This window comes from Lotus japonicus, chromosome 6 (genome assembly GCF_012489685.1).
Source record: "Lotus japonicus ecotype B-129 chromosome 6, LjGifu_v1.2".
Lineage (NCBI taxonomy): Eukaryota > Viridiplantae > Streptophyta > Magnoliopsida > Fabales > Fabaceae > Lotus > Lotus japonicus.
The window spans coordinates 53,061,901-53,081,760 of NC_080046.1; positions in this window are offsets into that span (position 1 = coordinate 53,061,901).

Consider the following 19,860-nt stretch of genomic DNA (forward strand, 5'->3'; position numbering starts at 1 on the left):
TTTCTTCACTGTTCTTAAACTTCTGAGTTTACTATTCGCTTGTTAGAAGCACTCTTTGTAAACCCGAAACCTTTTACATCATATTGTAAAGTTCATCAAGAGACCAAGGTTGGTCGGATCTTGAGAGGACTGAATCAAGGCTGATTCAGTATTTAGCTAGTCTTAAGAGGATCGATAGATCAGCTTCTTAAGAGGATACTAGTGAGAAAATCAGTGTATTGTTAGTCACTTAGCAGGTTGCAAAGTGCAGTTGTAACACTCATTGATTTTAGTGGATTGCCTTCATCAGAAGAAGGAAGAAATCACCTTCACAGGTGGACTGGATTAGCATGAGCTTTTATCTCAAGTGAACCAGGATAAAATACTCGTGTGCTTTACTTCCTATCATTCAACACTTAGTTTTTATCTTTGAGTTTTGAAAAAGCAGAAAAAGTATATCCAAGATTCAAAAACTCTATTCAAACCCCCCCTTTCTAGTGTTTTTCGCACCTTCAATTGGCATCAGAGCTCCGGTTCTGATTTTAACACCTAACAGTGTTCAGTGATCCAGAACCTTGTGTGAAAAACAAGCAATGGCCCAAGCCAATACTTCCGCTGACAACAATCAACTCAGAGCACCAATCTTTGATGGTGAAAAGTTTGAGTACTGGAAAGATAGAATAGAATGTTATTTCCTTGGCACTGACCCAGATCTCTGGGATATGGTCATTGAAGGCTATACTGATCCAGTAGATGCTTCAGGAGTGAAGATCCCTCGTTCTGAAATGACTGACGCTCAGAAGAAGCGTTTCAATGATCATCACAAGGCGAAGTCCATGCTATTCAGCTCAATATCATATATTGAGTATGAGAAGATCTCTGACAAAGAAACTGCTAAATCCATCTTTGACTCCTTGGTCATGACGCATGAAGGAAATGAAGAGGTCAAGGAAACCAAGGCTCTTGCTCTCATACAACAATATGAGCAGTTTAAGATGGAATCTGGTGAAACCATTGAGGAGATGTACTCGAGGTTTCAAACTCTGATTGCTGGAATCAGAGTGCTAAACAAGGGCTACTCTACTGGTGATCATGTCAAGAAGATTATCAGAAGTTTGCCTAAAGAGTGGAGAGCTTTTGTCACTGCCCTGAAACTCTCCAGAAATCTGAACTCTTTGAAGTTAGAAGAGCTTGTGAGTCATCTCAGGAGCCATGAGATTGAACTCAAAGGAGACAAGCCTCAGAAGAAAGACAAGTCTATTGCTCTTAAGTCAAAGTCTGACAAAGCAAAAGCTTATCAGGCAGAAGAAGAGAACTCATCTGAAGAGATATCAGATGCATCTGATGATGAAGAGCTGTCTCTCTTCACAAAGAGGCTAAGCAAACTTTGGAAGAACAGACATAGCAAGGGAAAAGGACCAAAGAGAAGCTCAGGAAAATATGAATCTTCATCTGGTAAGAAGAAATCATCTGGAAAGGAAGTCACTTGCTTCGAGTGCAAGGAATCTGGGCACTACAAGAGTGATTGTCCCAAGCTTAAGAAGGACAAGAGACCTAGAAAAGTCTTCAAGAAGAAAGCCCTCATAACCTTTGATGCAACTGATTCTGAAGAAGCTGAGTCAGAAGAAGATGAAGCTGTGGAGGCTCTAATGGCTACCACTAGCAGAGGTGCTGAAGCTTCAGAAGATGATTCAGACTCTGAAAATGATGATGAGGTATTCTCTAACTTTTCTCTATCTGAGCTAAGAACTCCTTTATCTGAAATAATGAAGAAACATGATATTTTGCTAAATAAGCATAAAGATCTTAAGAAGAAATATGCTGCTAAAACCAGTTCTTCAGAAGTTCATGAGAAGTCAGTCTCTGAACTCATGGATGAAAACTATATTCTTATTAATGACAATGCTGTTCTTCGTGCTAAAAATGATGTGCTAGAAGATCAACTTGCATCATCTGATGTTAAGTATGAAACAAAATATGAGAAAACGTTTCAAAAGTTCCTTGCAAAGGGCATAGACAGAAGTCTTATGGCTTCAATGATCTATGGCATGAGCAGAAATGGGAACAGTGGTCTTGGCTACTTTCAATCCATGAAAGATGAGTCAACTGAGTCCAAACGCGAACCCTTGCGTAAACATTTCGTTCCCGCTGGCACTGTCATTCCAGAAAAGGCTACACCAAAGATGGTGAAATCAAAAGGGAAATTTAAACTTGATATGTCTAAATATTATACTCAAGTTCCTCTGCATTATCCTCCTGTTGCACCCAAAGTTCCAAGAACTTCTGGGAAAACTAACAAGAAAGGACCCAAGATGTGGGTACCTAAAGCAAAAATTATTCCTGTTGCAGACATCTTATGCAGCTCAGTTAAGACACCTGTCATGGTACATGGACAGTGGATGCTCGCGACACATGACGGGCACAAGGTCTATATTCCAAAAACTGACACCGCTTAAGTCAGGAGGAGACGTTGGCTTTGGAGGAAACCAGAAGGGAAAAATTATTGGAAAAGGTTCCATAGGAGATGGAGAAACTCCAGTTATCAATGATGTACTTCTGGTGGAAGGATTATTTCACAACTTGCTCTCCATAAGCCAAATTGCTGACAAAGGTTACGATGTGATCTTCAATCAAACTGGATGCAAAGCTGTTAGTCAAACAGATGGATCCGTTTTATTTTTCTGGGAAGAGAAAAAATGATATTTACAAGATCAGATCCTCTGAACTGCTATCTCAGAAGGTCAAGTGTCTCATGTCAGTTAATGATGAGCAATGGATCTGGCACAGACGCCTAGGACATGCAAGTCTCAGAAAAATTTCTCAACTTAGCAAGCTAAATCTCGTCAGAGGATTGCCTCATCTGAAGTATTCATCAGAGGCTCTATGTGAAGCTTGTCAGAAGGGTAAATTCACCAAGAAGCCTTTTAAAGCAAAGAATGTAGTATCTACAACAAGGCCCCTTGAGCTACTTCACATTGATCTCTTTGGACCAGTGAAAACTGAATCCATTGGAGGAAAGAAGTATGGGTTAGTCATTGTAGATGATTATAGCAGGTGGACATGGGTAAAGTTCCTAAGGCACAAAGATGAAACACATACTATGTTTACCAACTTCATTACCCAAGTTCAGAAGGAGTTTCAATCTTCCGTGATTACTGTCAGAAGTGACCATGGTGGAGAATTTGAGAACAAAGCTTTTGAAGATTTATTCAACTCTCAAGGAATCTCTCACAACTTCTCTTGTCCTCGCACTCCTCAACAAAATAGAGTAGTTGAAAGAAAGAATAGAACTCTTCAGGAGATGGCACGCACCATGATGCAAGAATCAAGTATGGCCAAACACTTCTGGGCAGAAGCAATCAACACAGCTTGCTACATCTAGAACAGAATCTCCATTAGACCAATTCTGGAGAAAACTCCTTATGAGCTATGCAAAGGAAGACAACCTGACATCTCTTACTTCCATCCATTCGGAAGTACTTGCTTCATGCTCAACACTAAGGAGCAATTGGGTAAATTCGATTCTAAAGCTTTAAAATGTTATTTTCTTGGTTATTCTGAAAGATCCAAAGGTTTTAGAATTTATAATATTATTCATCAAACTGTTGAGGAATCCATCCAGATTAGATTTGATGATAAGCTTGGCTCAGAAAAGTCAAAGCTGTTTGAAAGATTTGCAGATTTAAGCATTGACTGTTCAGAAGCAAATCAACCAATAAAAAGCCCAGAGGATGTTGCTCCAGAGGCTGAAGCATCTGAAGATTTTCCAACAACTTCTGATCCTCTTCAGAAGAAGAAAAGAATAGTTGCTTCTCATCCAGAAGAACTGATCATTGGCAACAAAGATGCTCCCGTCAGAACCAGGTCTATGCTCAAACCTTCAGAAGAGACTCTTCTGAGTCTGAAGGGATTTGTGTCTCTCATTGAGCCAAATTCAGTTGATGAAGCTCTTGAAGACAAAGGCTGGATTCAAGCAATGCAAGAAGAGCTAGATCAGTTCACCAAGAATGATGTATGGACCTTAATGCCTAAACCTAAAGGGTTCCATGTCATAGGAACCAAGTGGGTGTTCAGAAACAAGCTGAATGAAAAAGGAGAAGTAACAAGAAACAAGGCAAGACTGGTAGCTCAAGGCTACAGTCAACAAGAGGGAATTGATTACACTGAGACCTTTGCTCCTGTAGCAAGGCTTGAAGCTATAAGGCTACTGATTTCCTTCTCAGTAAATCACAACATCATTCTTCACCAGATGGACGTCAAAAGTGCCTTCCTCAATGGCTACATTTCAGAAGAAGTGTATGTCAAGCAACCTCCTGGCTTTGAAGATGACAAACACCCAGAGCATGTCTACAAGCTCAAGAAGTCACTCTATGGATTGAAGCAAGCTCCCAGAGCGTGGTATGAAAGGCTCAGTTCCTTTCTTCTACAAAATGAGTTTGTAAGGGGTAAAGGTGACAATACTCTCTTCTACAGATTCTATAAGAATGACATTCTTATAGTTCAGATTTATGTTGATGATATCATTTTTGGTTATGCTAATCCCTCCTTGTGCAAGGAATTTGCTAAGTTAATGCAGGCTGAATTTGAAATGAGCATGATGGGAGAACTTAAATACTTCCTGGGAATTCAAATAGATCAACGACCAGGAGTCACCTATATCCATCAAAAGAAGTACACCCTGGAACTTCTGAAGAAGTTCAACATGAGTGACTGCAACATCTCAAAGACTCCAATGCATCCAACATGCATTCTTGAGAAAGAGGAAGTTTCCTCTAAGATTTGTCAGAAGCTCTATCGTGGAATGATAGGCTCTCTTCTTTACTTAACTGCATCTAGACCTGATATATTGTTTAGTGTGCATCTCTGTGCTAGATTCCAATCAGATCCTAGAGAGACTCACTTAACTGCTGTTAAGAGGATCCTCAAATATCTGAAAGGAACCACTAACCTTGGCTTGATGTATAGAAAAACATCAGAGTATACACTTTCAGGTTTTTGTGATGCTGACTTTGCTGGAGATAGAGTGGAAAGAAAAAGCACTTCTGGAAGCTGCCATTTCCTTGGATCAAATCTTGTCATGTGGTCAAGCAAAAGACAGAACACAATTGCTCTATCAACTGCTGAAGCAGAATATGTCTCAGCTGCCACATGCTGTACACAAACCATATGGATGAAGAATCATCTAGAAGATTATGGGTTGTCTCTGAAGAAGGTTCCTATTTATTGTGACAACACAGCTGCTATCTCACTCAGCAAGAACCCCATTCTACACTCAAGAGCAAAGCATATAGAGGTAAAATATCATTATATTCGTGATCATGTTCAGAAGGGCACTCTATCACTAGAGTATGTTGATACTGACCATCAGTGGGCAGATATTTTCACTAAGCCCTTAGCAGAAGATAGGTTTTTATTTATTCTTGAAAACCTGAACCTGGATTTTTGTCCAGAGTAAGGTTCTCTTCAGAACTTCTGACCATGGTACCTCTGAAGTCATCAGATGTTACCTCTTTCAGAAGTTACTCGATCAGAAGCACTTAACCCACTGGTTAAACTTCTGTGGTAGACAACAATACACGTGTCACTTCATTTGTGACATAGTTCCTTGAGTCGCGTGGTATATCTGCTATAATGATGATGTCTACTCTCCTCTACTATGCTATTTTCAGACTATATACTTTATAACCGTTGATTTTGCCTTTAATTTCTTAGAAAAACTGTCAACGATTACCATTAAACCCACAATATGCACTATCACACACGATCTCCCACTCACTTACACTTACGGTTTTGAAACTCCCGTGTGCATTGCATTCATTCATACTTCTCCCTCCAACATTTCCCCTTTCTCTCTGAACCCTAAAACCTCATCCTCTAAGAATCATGGGTAAATCAAGGAAACCTAAGGCGAATGTTTCTGCTGCTACCACACAAACTGCCAAAGATCAGGAGAAGCAAAGATTCGAGGAAGCTCAGAAGATTCTGAATGCACCAAATGTAGTCACCTGTGCAAAGAAAGTGGAAGAACTGAATGTGTGCTGCGAAGCAAGAGTTGATTTTGATAATCTTGCTCAACAAGGGTTTGATATCAGGAACCAAGTCGAGTTGCAAGGATGGTCTGGGTACTTCAACAGGCTCGTTGGTCCAATCTATCACAAATTGGTTGTCGAGTTCTGGAAAAATGCAGTGTGCAATGACTACTACGTCGTCTCCCATGTACTGGGCAAGAAAATTGTGATCTCTGAAGAATCTATTGCAAAGCTGCTGGGTATGAAGTTCCAGGAGGGAAAAAGGATCAAGAATGTTGAAGCAAATGTTGCTGGAATGAGGACCGTTGTCAACAAGGCGCTCTATGATAACTGGTCTTACGAGAAAACCAAGTACAGCTTTAAGGACTTGAAGTCTGAGATGAAGATTTGGCAAAAGATCTTCATGCACTGCATTCACCCTAGAACTGGAGGAACTGATTACCTAAATGCAACTCAGAAGGTAATCATGTACTACATTTCAACTGGTGAGCTTATATGTCTGTCATTCCTTCTTTTCAATTATCTGAAGGAGTGTGTGGAAAAATCAAGGACCACAACTGGTTCTGAGAACAAGAGATTCATCTCCTACATTCCGTATGGAAGGCTACTGTCAGATATCTTCGTACAAAACAAGCTTGTTAAGAGTCTATCAGATCTTGAACTTCACGAAGATCAAAGTAGCTCCCAAAGAAGACACTTCTGATGAAGTTCGTCAGAGGAATTACCCCATTGATGACTTTCCTATTTGGTCCAAGAAGGACAATCCAGCATGCATTCTGGAATATGTAAGGATGCTCAGAAGACAAGGAGATCATATCACCCTTACAGAATTCGTTAACACCCTTCCTGAAAGTCCTCCTAAGCTGACTACCAGGAAATCCAGAAGAGCAACAAGCAGCAAGCCCTCAGATCCTAAGGGCAAAGGGATTCTGATAGAGGAACCTGCAAAGAAGAAGGCTGCTTCCAAGACCGTGATCATCAGGGAAGCATCTTCTGAAAGGTCACTGAAGAGAACCTCAACTCAACAACAACAAATGTCTGATTCTGAAAGCTCAGAAGACACATGGGAAGACTTCTCAAGTGAGGAAACTGAAGATGAAGACAGGCATCTGGCTAAGAGACGCAAAATCATTCTTGAGGAAGAGGAAGATGAGCAGGATGACCATGAGATCATCCAGAATGTAATTCAGGGTATAAGAGACTCCTCAGAGGCTGAAGAATCCACAGATTCTGATGAGGTACACTTGGTAAGAAGAAGAAAGCTGCCTCTGAAAGGTCCCCTTCAGCAGAAAGAGACAGTTGCAGAACAAGCTTCTGAATCTGCTTCAGAAGTACAACGTGAAAGAAGATCTAAAAGAACTTCTGATCCAACAAGGGCTGTCCAACTCACCAGAACCTCACCTATCAGAAGCCATGCTAAGGTAATTACTGAAAGCATTAATTCTGATTCTGCTTTAGTAGTTGTACCTGAACAACCCCTGCCTATATCTACTTCCATGCCCACCTTAACCCAAACAGCACCCACTCAACCTGAAACACAAACTCACACACAAGCTGAACCTCAAGCTCCTATTTCAACCATCCAAACAGCTACCACAGACATTCCTTCCATTCCAATTTACACCTCTTCCACATCCATCCCAACTGAACCAGTACCTCCCTTAAATTCCTTCATTCAAGGCATTATTCAAAGTGAGGCAACTCTAAAGACCTTAGTTCAGCAATTCACTTCCAAGCCAGCATCTACTCCATACACCTTTCTCATAACCCAGACTGGTGAGATCCCTGCTGAGAAAGAGAAGGAAGATGATGATGTCCAAATCCTTGAGCCGCCTTTCAATGTGAAGCCTCTTCAACAAATTGCTTCCAATTTTGAAGATCGGATTCCAGACGCTGCTGAGACCTCCTATGTATCCTTGTCCAATTACTCAGCAGTCAACTCATAGGATCTGAGTTTCACTTCACCTGAGAAGACTGTCACCTCAAGGCAAAGGCCATATACTATCTCTGAAGCTGAGCATATGGATGAATCAGATCACTCAGGCGTCGAGAAGGATCATGAGATTGATTCCATTCCTACTGAACACATGGAAGAATCAAATGCTTCGAGCTCCAATGCTGCCAGAACTCCTCAGCCTGTTCTGACCCTGGCCACCTCTTTCCTCCCTCAGAGTCTTCCTCAACTCATTCAGGAGTTTTCTGCAGAAGCAATCAGAAGGGTGAACTGGCTGTATCAGGTAACTGATAATCAGTTTGATGCTTTTCTTGTTGATAGTCTATGGTCTGCATTTGAGAGTTGGTCAGAAGGCAAAGGTTATGAACTTCAGAAGCAGCTTAGCAGGGAGAAAAGACTCAGAGTTCATGATGCATCTGAGAGGGCCTATGAGCAGAGGCAGAGAGTGTTGCACAAGGTAAGTGAGCCTCTGAGACGAGCTATGGCTGAAAGATCATGTGTTGTCTCTGAATGTACCTCAGAGGATGTTGAGATGGTTTCAGCAGAGGAAGAAGAAGAAAGCACAGATGGTATAGTTATTCTGGAAGATGCAGATGCTGATGAGGTTCAGAAACAAGGGCCGATTCACGTTGATACTGTTATGACTTCAGAAGCTGAAACTGCCACTCATCCACAAGCATCAGAAGTTCCTCCCTCTGCTCCAGCTCCAGAAGTTGCCGTTTTAGCTGCCCGGATCGACAGGATTCAAGATGATCAGCAGCGATTGTTTCAGATGGTTGAGCAACAAGGACAAGTTCAGACTGAGCAAAGCAAGCAGATTGCAGAATCATCAAGCAAAATGGAGGCCATCATGAAGTATCTAATGGAAAACCTTCCCTCCTCTTCCAAGCCATGATTCCTCATCTCTATCATGCATACATTTAATTGTTATGACCGCATTTATTTTATGCTGACTATGTTTAATTATTTCTTATCTGATTCAATGCACCGTCCATTTAGTAACTTACATGCCTTTATGATTTGATAAGTTTTCTGCATGTTTTTCTGTTACCTTTTCTCCTTATAATCTTCGCCATCCTTCTTCTTCATCACAAAGCAATTCACTCCCTCATCATTCTGTTTCATTACTCCTTATTCAAGAATGACTTCTGTCGATTTGATTTCTGAACTCAAGACTTTGGTATTTGACCAAGTCTTTCCATGGAGTGTTAATCTTTCCTCTTCTGAGATCTCTCAAGCTATTGAGAAGATTGAGCATCTTCTGACCTGTTGGCTCACCTCTCATCAGACTCTCTGTCTTCAGAACCTTCAAGAAGTTCTGACTGACCTCCTCCGTCTGACCAATCATCGGAAGGACGTTGAAGATCAATTCCAGGGCATTTGCATGCTTCTGGAATATGAAGCAGATAACGATGTAGCGGATCCAGAGGCGGTCCAGGAGAATGTGGCGTTGAAGGAGGAGCTAGCTACTCAGTTAGCCTCAATTGATCAGGACATTCGTCCCCTCCACCTTCACCTTCTCTCCATGAAGAATTCTCGAGCGTTCCTATTTATCTAGGATTAGTCTTCTTCATTCCTCTCTCTCCCTTGTACTTCTTCTCCGTTCAGTAATAATAACATATTTAGTTGCATCATTTCCTGTTATTGTTATTGTTGTTTGTGTTTTTCACTCTTTTTTATTATGACAAAAAGGGGGAGTACATAAATTGGTTTTGATAAATTTTTATAAAACCAGTAGAGGAGAACAAGTATCAATACTTATAGCACATAGATATTGTCAAGCGTCTCAGATAAGGAATACATTTTGAACTAATCTTGCTTCTAACGCTTTATTCCAATTATATCTGAACAAGACTCTATGTCATTATGTGAGATACGCTAAGTTCTGAAACCATCACTTCTGATGAGTATACATCTCTTCAAGCGTAAATTCTGATCACATAACCAGACTCCGAATCTAGTTTCTTCACAAATTCATCAAGTCATAGATTCAGGGGGAGTCAGGGGGAGACCCTTGCTCAGAATCAGGTTTTAACCCAGATTCAGAAAGAGCATTGCAAACTGTTACACAAGGATAAGTTTAATCTCTGATCCTTTCTCTCTTGTGTATTCAGTTTACTGTGTAAAAATTGTTCATCAAAATACTTGTTTTGTCATCATCAAAAAGGGGGAGATTGTAAGATCAAGGTTTGATCAGTGGTTGCATCTCTATATTTTGATGATTACAATTAAGGTTTGTGATGATGAACAATTGTGGTAACCTAACGTTTGTCTTTTTAAGTTGTGACAAACAGGTTCTGAATCTGACCCAAGCCTATTCGTTCAGAAGAAGAAGAACCAAGGGTTACTAAAAAGAGAGCTCTTCATCCTACCATGTTCGTTCTGAACAGTGGCAAACGCTTCAGAAGCTCTGAAGATGGAAGCTCTCAAGAAGATCTGAAGAACTCAAGTCAGAAGTTTTGAAGGCCAGATGTTCCAGTGGAACGGTCCAGATGCAGAAGACTCAAGTTCTAAAGACTTACAAGAAGTTGGTTCTGAAGACCCCAGCTATTCTAGCTCTGACGATCAGAAGTTCTGAGGAACTTGTTCAGAAGCAGAAGTTGCACGGTCAGAGGAATCCAAGCTCCAATCTGACGATGATCAGAAGCTTCATCAACGTTCATCTGAAGCTCCTTCATCTCAAGTCAACTGGTGAAAAGACAGGTCACTATCACAGTACAACGTCGTACAAATCTCAGTCTGTCCGCCACCTACCTTGTACAGCCTAGCAGTCTGATATTACAGAATTGCCACTCCAACGGATAAAACCCTAGCAACGGCTACATCACAAGTCTTGGAGTATATAAAGGCTGAAGAAAGAAGAAAGAGGCCAAGAAACTTTGCTGAAAATATTCAACATATACGAACCATTCTCTTAGCATTATTTCTTCACTGTTCTTAAACTTCTGAGTTTACTATTCGCTTGTTAGAAGCACTCTTTGTAAACCCGAAACCTTTTACATCATATTGTAAAGTTCATCAAGAGACCAAGGTTGGTCGGATCTTGAGAGGACTGAATCAAGGCTGATTCAGTATTTAGCTAGTCTTAAGAGGATCGATAGATCAGCTTCTTAAGAGGATACTAGTGAGAAAATCAGTGTATTGTTAGTCACTTAGCAGGTTGCAAAGTGCAGTTGTAACACTCATTGATTTTAGTGGATTGCCTTCATCAGAAGAAGGAAGAAATCACCTTCACAGGTGGACTGGATTAGCTTGAGCTTTTATCTCAAGTGAACCAGGATAAAATACTCGTGTGCTTTACTTCCTATCATTCAGCACTTAGTTTTTATCTTTGAGTTTTGAAAAAGCAGAAAAAGTATATCCAAGATTCAAAAACTCTATTCAAACCCCCCCCCCCCTTTCTAGTGTTTTTCGCACCTTCAGCAACCACTGATCAAACCTTGATCTTACAATGTTAACATTAGTTTCAGAATAATGGGAATTAAGAACACAATCAAGCATGGGGCGGACAAAACTGGTTGTAGGCACAGTTTTAGAGAACATGAGTAATCTATATAATCCAATATCCAATATAAAACTATAAATAAATCAATATAAGCTCATGGAAGCAAAATTACATATAAATCAACATAACTTATACTCATAGTCATCCGTCATCCATAACAAAGAAGAAGAAAACGAATTGATTTTATTCAAGAAAATGAACACAAGTTACACAACTACTGATACTTTTGAGAGACTTAGCTTCTCTCCCTAGAACTCCCCAATCTTACAATCCGAATAACCCCCATTATCACTACTATCCCCTACTTATATTACTATGCCTAACTATCCTTTCTTGTAACTACTAAAAAACTAACTCTATGTTGGTTACCAAGTTAGTGGTACAATGAAAATGAATCCTATAGGTTAGGGTTCCCTAAAGCTCCTTTACATATCCTTTCATAGAAATTAATTGGGATTTAGTCCAGCCATACGTGGACTGATAAGATATGCATAAACTAATCCAATCAACTAACTTAAATGTGTTTTCTTCTAAGTAAACAATACATTTCAGCCAATACACTGAAAAACAAAAGTTAACAAAAATAAAGGTCAGTACTGCAATACAATGAATATAGGAAACTAACCAATGAGAAAATCAGATTCCCCCATTGTTGCAACAATGTAAGTAGAGTTCTTGAGTGATAAACAAATAGTTGGAATAACATCAGAATGCTCCTGCACTACTTTTGTTCTATGATTGAAGAATATCTTGAACTCATGTTCAGAGGCACGAAATGCGCCATAGTTTCCAGAAACACCAAAATAAGTTATCTTGTATACATTACCCTCTGAAAATTCACCCCTAAACTTGCTAAGATAGTTCTTCTTAATGTAAGCCTCAATTTTTACACCCTATACAACAAAATAAAATGATCAATGACGAATTACAAACTTGCTACAGCTAAACATAAATTATTATCAGAAAAAGGATTTACCCAAGTAAAAAATAAAAGAACAAACCTCTAAAGCAATCAAGACAAGATTAAGCGCATATGGTTTGGAAGGCGTGCAACAGGAAACATCTCCCACTGATGAAGAACATGAACCTTAACTTTCCATGTATCTTTGTCGGTACTTAAAATTCGAAGGGGATGGAAAGGACATGCAGTAAACGCCATGAGTAACTAAAATTACCAGCAATATAGAGAATAGAGAAATAGAGACAACAGAGAAAGAAAATAGGTTAGACTAAGAACACCAGGAATAACACACAATAGAGGTATTTATAGACAACTACAAATGAGAAAAGAGTACAACTACATTGAAATAAATATTCAAATGCTTGCCAACAACAAAATAGCTGGAACACTGAGCATATATACCAAACCTCTGGAAATAAACAGACATACCAACAATCAGCTGACGAAGCACACAACATCTATGGCTTCTGATACACCTCTTATACTGACGACGAACAGTGCACAAATGAACCATTTTCTTCAAAAATCTATTATCCTCCCTCTGATTTCCACCTAACAGAAGAAGTCTTCAAGAAACATATGTCACAATGACGAAATTTCCGAACAACCCATATCAATACAGCTGTCAAACCTTCCTCCTTCCTCCAAATTTCCAAATCTCCTCTCTTCTCAAATCTCAAATCTCAAACTACACTTAAACCTAACTTCTGCTACACTGACGGGGACTGCAACAATGCAGATCAATCGCAGACAACAACCAAGGAAACACTCTTCTCCTTCATCCCATACTTCTTCAACGCAAACCGTGATGTCATGTACAGAACGAAACTTCCAGACGAAAAGTGGAAAACAAACGCTCAGATACAAATGGCCAGGATTAAATATCAGAAATTGAGCAGACTTGAGATGGATGGCCCAGATTCAAAGTTCTCTTATGAATAGTGATTTCTTGTCTCTCTTTTAAGGTGTAGTAGATTAAGTATTAGCTGCCATAACTTTTCCTTGTTGTGACTGAAATGAAATCAATTCAATTTTTTCTATTGTGTTCTGAGAGAGTAGTTACGTTGAATTTCAAGCATGTAATTAAAATGGATCAATTAATTAAGTGTCTAACAAGAGGTACCAACGGTTTCTAAGTACACTGCTCACCACCAAGTGCTATAAGATGCCCCGTTTGGAAGAGCTTATTTGAACTTATCTGGTAACATAAGCTCTTATGTCAGTGTTTTGGAGAGTTTATGCAAACAGCTTATGACCTACCATAAGTTGTTTTGAACTTATTTTCATAAGCTACTCAGGATAGCTTATGAAAAAGAGCTTATACTTTTATATATATATATATATATATATCTTATTTTCAATTTATTTCAATAAAAAAATTAAAACATCTTATGAAGAAGCGCTTATGATCATAAGCGCTTAATTAAGCTGTGTTTCCAAACGGGGTATATTAAGTTGTAAAATGAATCGACTTCATCTCAATCCATTAGAAAAAATTTGTCAACTATTTGTCTTGAGATGAAGACTAAACTAATGTTCATTTATGATGCCGAATATTCAAACATTGCTTAAACTTTTTTTTTTTGAGCTTAGAGTAATTTATCCCTGACAATAGCAGTGATTAATCTTTTTGTCACGGATGCTTCCATTATGCGATTAGCGGTTGACCACGAAATACACGGAAAGTCAACCAAGGAGAATATGCAAAGACAGCAAGGAAAAACACTGGCCATAGGAGGGTAATTGTTTTCCTAGTAGTTCAAATTCAAGGAACTACAAAAAAATTTATTTTGAGAATTTTCCTCTCCGGATTTGGAGATGGTACCAAAATGGTTTTCTTTCCCCTAAAGAAACAATATGTAAAGCAATAAGCAATCCCATAATTGCATTGTGGGCTTAGCACAATCCCATGAGCGAAAAAATCAGGCCTTTCAATGATGCAAGCTCACCGTAATTTTGCATCCCTCAAATGTCAAATCCACTTGGACTATTACATGTACAAGGAATTCTATTTATTATTTATACCAAAAAACCCAAGTTGCACAAATCAATAACACATGCAAGCAAAGCCCAATTCAGGTTACTTTGAGCCGACAAAACCCTATCTTTTATCAGGTACTTTCACATTCACAACAACAACAAAAACCTTAATTTTGTGAAGGAGTTTATATTAATGATAGATAGTACATATTGACCACAAACATCAAATTAAAGCCACTTATATATGTTGTCTTTAATTAACTTATTTTTAATCAACGTGAGACTTATTACTTGAATTTACAACATTCTCGCATCAAATGTAAGTTTATAGTGAGTCTCAATATCATACTCCATCTCAAAGGGAGGTCTTCCGAGCAGTGTTGAGTTAATCATCAACCTAAATATTTGAACTGACCCAATACAACAATCAACTCTGATACTACTATTATAGTGTGATGGGTAGATAAATTAATAAGAGGGAAAACTCTATTAATTTTATAAGCTCAAGGGAAAAGATCAAGTAGAATGATATGATACCCCATTTTTGCCGGAAAAAAAAATTAAGACCATGAAAGCATATTGTCTTTAATTAGTTTATTCTTAAATGAAAACATATCATATCCTGCTCTGGTCAGCTGAGCTATTATTACAATTCAGATTATGTTTATCCCTACTCCTAAAACTAACCATAAGATAAGAATTGTTCTACGTACTACGTATAAACTTTATTTTAGTTAACTTTTTAGTCAATGTGGACGTTAGCAACTATTCATATTAGGGTAATTTTGTGAATTTAATCCGTGTTTTGAAAACTTAAAGAAATGACAATTTTAATTTCTAGTGGCAAAAAAGTTTTGCTTCAAGAGGCAAATTGATCTAACCTGGTATATGTTAAAGAATCACAGAATATTCTAATTACTCCATAGTTGAAATTTCTAAAGCATATATAACTAATAAAGTTATTTTTTTTTTTGAAAGATAATTTGTTGTTAGATATATCTGTTGCATATATATGGTTGTTTAATTTCAACGACTAGTGGGTGCGGTCCTCTTGAGTTTGATACTGATGGAAGCAACCAGTAATAAAGTTCCATCATTGATTCAGTGTCTATAGCACTAAGATGCATCATTATAGGTTAAGGAATCTAACTTTTGCCCATATATATATGTGGACCACAAATCCAAGTCCACACGTACATGACCAAAACGGACGCATGGTAGTGACGGCACTATATATGAATATGATCATAGTGGCAAACTAAAAACTTAATTAATTTTTATTTTTTATCAATTATGTTTGTATTATGGAGCCCTTAAAAAGGAAAAAAAAACATTAATAATTAGTCAATGGACCGCATGTCGATGATCGCTAGAAAGAAAGAAGTAGTTATAGTTTCATGCCATTTTTTTCAACGCATTGTGCCTAACCTAACACAATATGCTCTTGATAAAGAAAAAATAACATTAAACGGCAGCATATATATGTCATGTGATTGTCACCAAACACCAACGCCTCTTTATTTTACTTTGTTCGGAATCTCACTAGGAAATTAAACAAATTCTTAAGATTATTAAGGCATGCAAGCTGCTCTAATATAATCACAAAATGGGAAAAAATGAATAAACGAATAATGGTGTGTCTGTGCTATTCCTCCCTCCCACCATGGGACGCATCATTTGACCTAATTGGAACAGACTTAGCAGGTTTTGAAGAAGGCATTGGAAAATGGAATAGGACTCAATCGTCAAACTTAGTTTATATATAAGCAGTCAATAACGTGATCAGGGATAAAGTGCGCTTCTCGGAACTTTATTTTCATTTTTTATTGTGATTACTATGGATATAATAAAACAAAACAATGAATTGTTCTATGGTTGTTTTATTTTTGTAATAAATATTGCTATTGCTATAACTTTTTTCATTTTACGTATTCTACAAAGGAAACATGTTACATCATAACTTTGAATTGACAATTCCTTAATTTTATTACCAATGTGAATAATTTGATTTCCTCAAAAGTCAATGCTTTTTCTTGGATGTTAGTTTAATTTTGAATAGAATTCCATCTCAGGCTAATTGGAAGAGGAGGAAGGAAGTTTGAGTAAGAGGTTCTATAAACGTTTATTTATATGTTGTTAGCGGTTTTAATCACCATTACTGAATTTTATTCAAGATATTTATAATTTACTGTGTCGTTGATAACTGTTGGTGGCTATGATAAAATCAGGTTGGCTTTGGTTTCATCGCTCGTGAGTACTGTTGATTTGGTTTTAGCGGCGGTAACTTCTCCGGTTGAGGCCTTATCTCATGTCTTGGTTGAGGCCCTTGACTTTTGTTGGGTGTTATATATGGCTCATGAACTCTATTTTCGTCATGTTTATTTGGAGAATAATTGCCTTCAGTAGTTTGAGCCTTTGAGGCTCTTCTTATATCTGACATTTGTGGATTGAGATCGATTGTCGTGGCTCAGCTGCTAGGTTTGATTTCTTTTGTTGATCCTACTAATAATTCACTCTCTCATGTACTAACTTTTTTTTTGAACGAATGTACTAACTTCTATGCCTGTTTTTTTTTTTTTTTTTTAATGATTGCATTTAGTTTTTTTAAAGAAAGACAAAGAGAAGTTGATTTTACGGTCTTAAAGGTAATTTAAGAAGTATTTACTATATAGGTCTTTTTTTCTACATCGGAAGATTATTTACTATATAGATCCTTAAATGTTGTAACAAAAGAAATCCTTAAACTAAATGAAAAACAAAAACACTTGACGTGCCTATGTAACTTCTCGTTATATATATATATATATATATATATATATATATATTTTGATAGGCTCTCGTTTCTATATATGATCACGTTTAGTTAAATTGATGTTTTTCCCCGTATAGAATAGATGCTCTTATTTCAATCCAAATGCAGAGACGTAAACAAAATGTTTACGATACTTCTTTATACACTTAAAGGGGCAATATGCCTCATCTCTCAAGTAAGCATAGATCAAACCACAAGCTAATTTTTTATTGCTTCATAAAATCGGGACACATAATATCTTAGAGAAAAAGATAAATTGAAATGAAGGAAAATTCACATAAAAAGGAGAGTGTATAATGTCAAATGCACTTTTCGGTGTCACGACCGGGATCTTTCTTAGAATCAATCAAGGAAATAAAAGATCGTAAATCTTAGGATTGAGATCAGATTGAAGATCCTTTAAGATCCTAATAAAATGTAAATAAGAAAAATAGCTCATGATTCACATCTAAATTCTCACACAATGACATAAATTCATAACACAAGAATCATAATCCAAACATATTCACTGTATTGGTTCAATGGTTCGAGACTTAGAAAAAATTAGGGGTTGTCGTTTAGAGATTGTCATTTTTTTTTACTAAAAAACCTTTACCACTTTATGAGTTTTGACTGAAATTGGACTTTTTTTTTGAAATTTTGGAATATAACGTTGAAATGGGCCAAAAATAGAAAATCCCATGTGTGAAACTCCCTCTCTCACTACTAGAAAAAAGACTTTTCACATCAGGGTTTTCACATCGGTTAATCAATTACCTGATGTAAAAGATGACGCGGTGGCAATATTGAAATTATAGTGAACTTTTATGATAGTTTTCACATCGGTTGGGAATATGTCTGATGTGAAAAGTAGTTAGGAAATACTTTTTACAACGGTTTTTATAATAAGCGATGTGAAAGCTAAATGCGGTGACATTTTTGAAATTTTAATGAAGTACATTTCACATCGGTTAGATTATAGCCGTTGTGAAAAGTGCATCTTTTCTTCTTTTTTCACATCGGTTCGTATATAACCGTTGGGAATACGTACTCTTTTCTACATTTCACATCGGTTTTGATAAAACCGTTGGGAAAAGGGTCTCATTTCTCTGTTTTTGACATCGGTGTTAATTGAACCGTTGGGAAATGCCCCTCCATTCTTTAACATTTCCACAAACCCTGGCCTGAACCCAAACGCACACAAACTCACTATCAGCTCTCTCCATCGCCTCTCGACGCCGCCATCAACTCTCGCTCTGGTGCGTTCGCCAGCACGTCTCGACGCAGCCATCACCTCTCGCCATCAGCGCTGGTGCGTTCGCCATCAGCTCTGGTCCGTTCGCCACCACCTCTCGACGCTCGCTGGTGTTTATGGAAGCTGTTGACGCCGCTCCTGCTCTGTGACTCACCGCCGCTCCTGCTTCGACACTATCAAGGTCTGTGACTCACCGCCGCAACTTGGAAGAACAAACACACAGGCTTCGCTTCCGCCGCTGCCACCACCGTGTACGATCGACAAACCTCTCCTCCTTCATTCTCCTCCGGTCAGTTTCCTTCTTCTCTGGTTCTCTCAATCAATTTCTTCCACAAAACAATTCTTCCACACTTGTCGCTTTCACCCACTATCCCCAATTGACCTCAATAATCAAAATCTCTGGCTTGATTCCACCCTCCCTGAGCCAATTGAATAGTCTTCAGTACCTGTGAGTAGTTACTGTATTTTATTGTCTCTTTGAATCCCGTTGATAAGAAAGTGGTGGAAATTATTTAGGGCCACAGTTAAGCCACTATATGTTGTTTATGGGTTTGTTGACTTAGTTTGCTAAGGCGTAAATTTTATTTTATATTTTGAGATGGTGCTACTTCTTTTTTGCTTCAATTGTTGTTGTGTTAAATATGTAATGGAATGCACTGTTTTCTTTGCACACATTGAGTGCAGGAGGCTCAATAACAATAGCTTGTCTGGACCATTTCCTGTCTCACTGGCCAAAATACCACAGCTTGCTTTCTTGTGAGTATGGTTATATCAGTTTCCCTTTTCACACGTTTCATGAGTCTTGAAAATGGCAACAACCTGCCACTTGTTGATTTCTTACGTTTGTCAACATTTTAGCCCAAATTCTGATATGTTGAGTCTATGCATTCAGGGACTTGTCTTTTAACAATCTCGGGCCCAAGTTTCCAGCCAGGTCATTCAAGTATGCTGGCTCTTTTCAACTCTCTCTATCTCTCTATATGTGTGTGGACATGAAAGTGTTCTGCTCTTTTGAAGTATACTGTAAGTTTTAACTGTGCCTTTGTTTACTGTTAATCATGTAGTATTGTGGGGAATCCATTAGTTTGTAAAAGCAGTTCTACTGAAGGTTGCTCTGGATCAGCAACCCAACTTGAAAACAGATCTTCACCCACTATCTGCAAATTTCGGCGAACTCTTGCAGCCACTCTAGCTCCGGCAAACTCTTCCAGCCATTGCAAAACTCTTCCATCTTGCTGTAAGTTTTTTTTTACTTTAAAACTATTTTCTTCAATTAATTTTTAGGTTGTCTTTAGCTTATCATTTGAAAAATGTTGAGTAGTTTAGTTCTAGGGTCAATAATGTTAAGTTTGGATCTTGCTTTTCACAATTCTTTAATTTAGTATGTGTTAATTTTCAGAACCTAG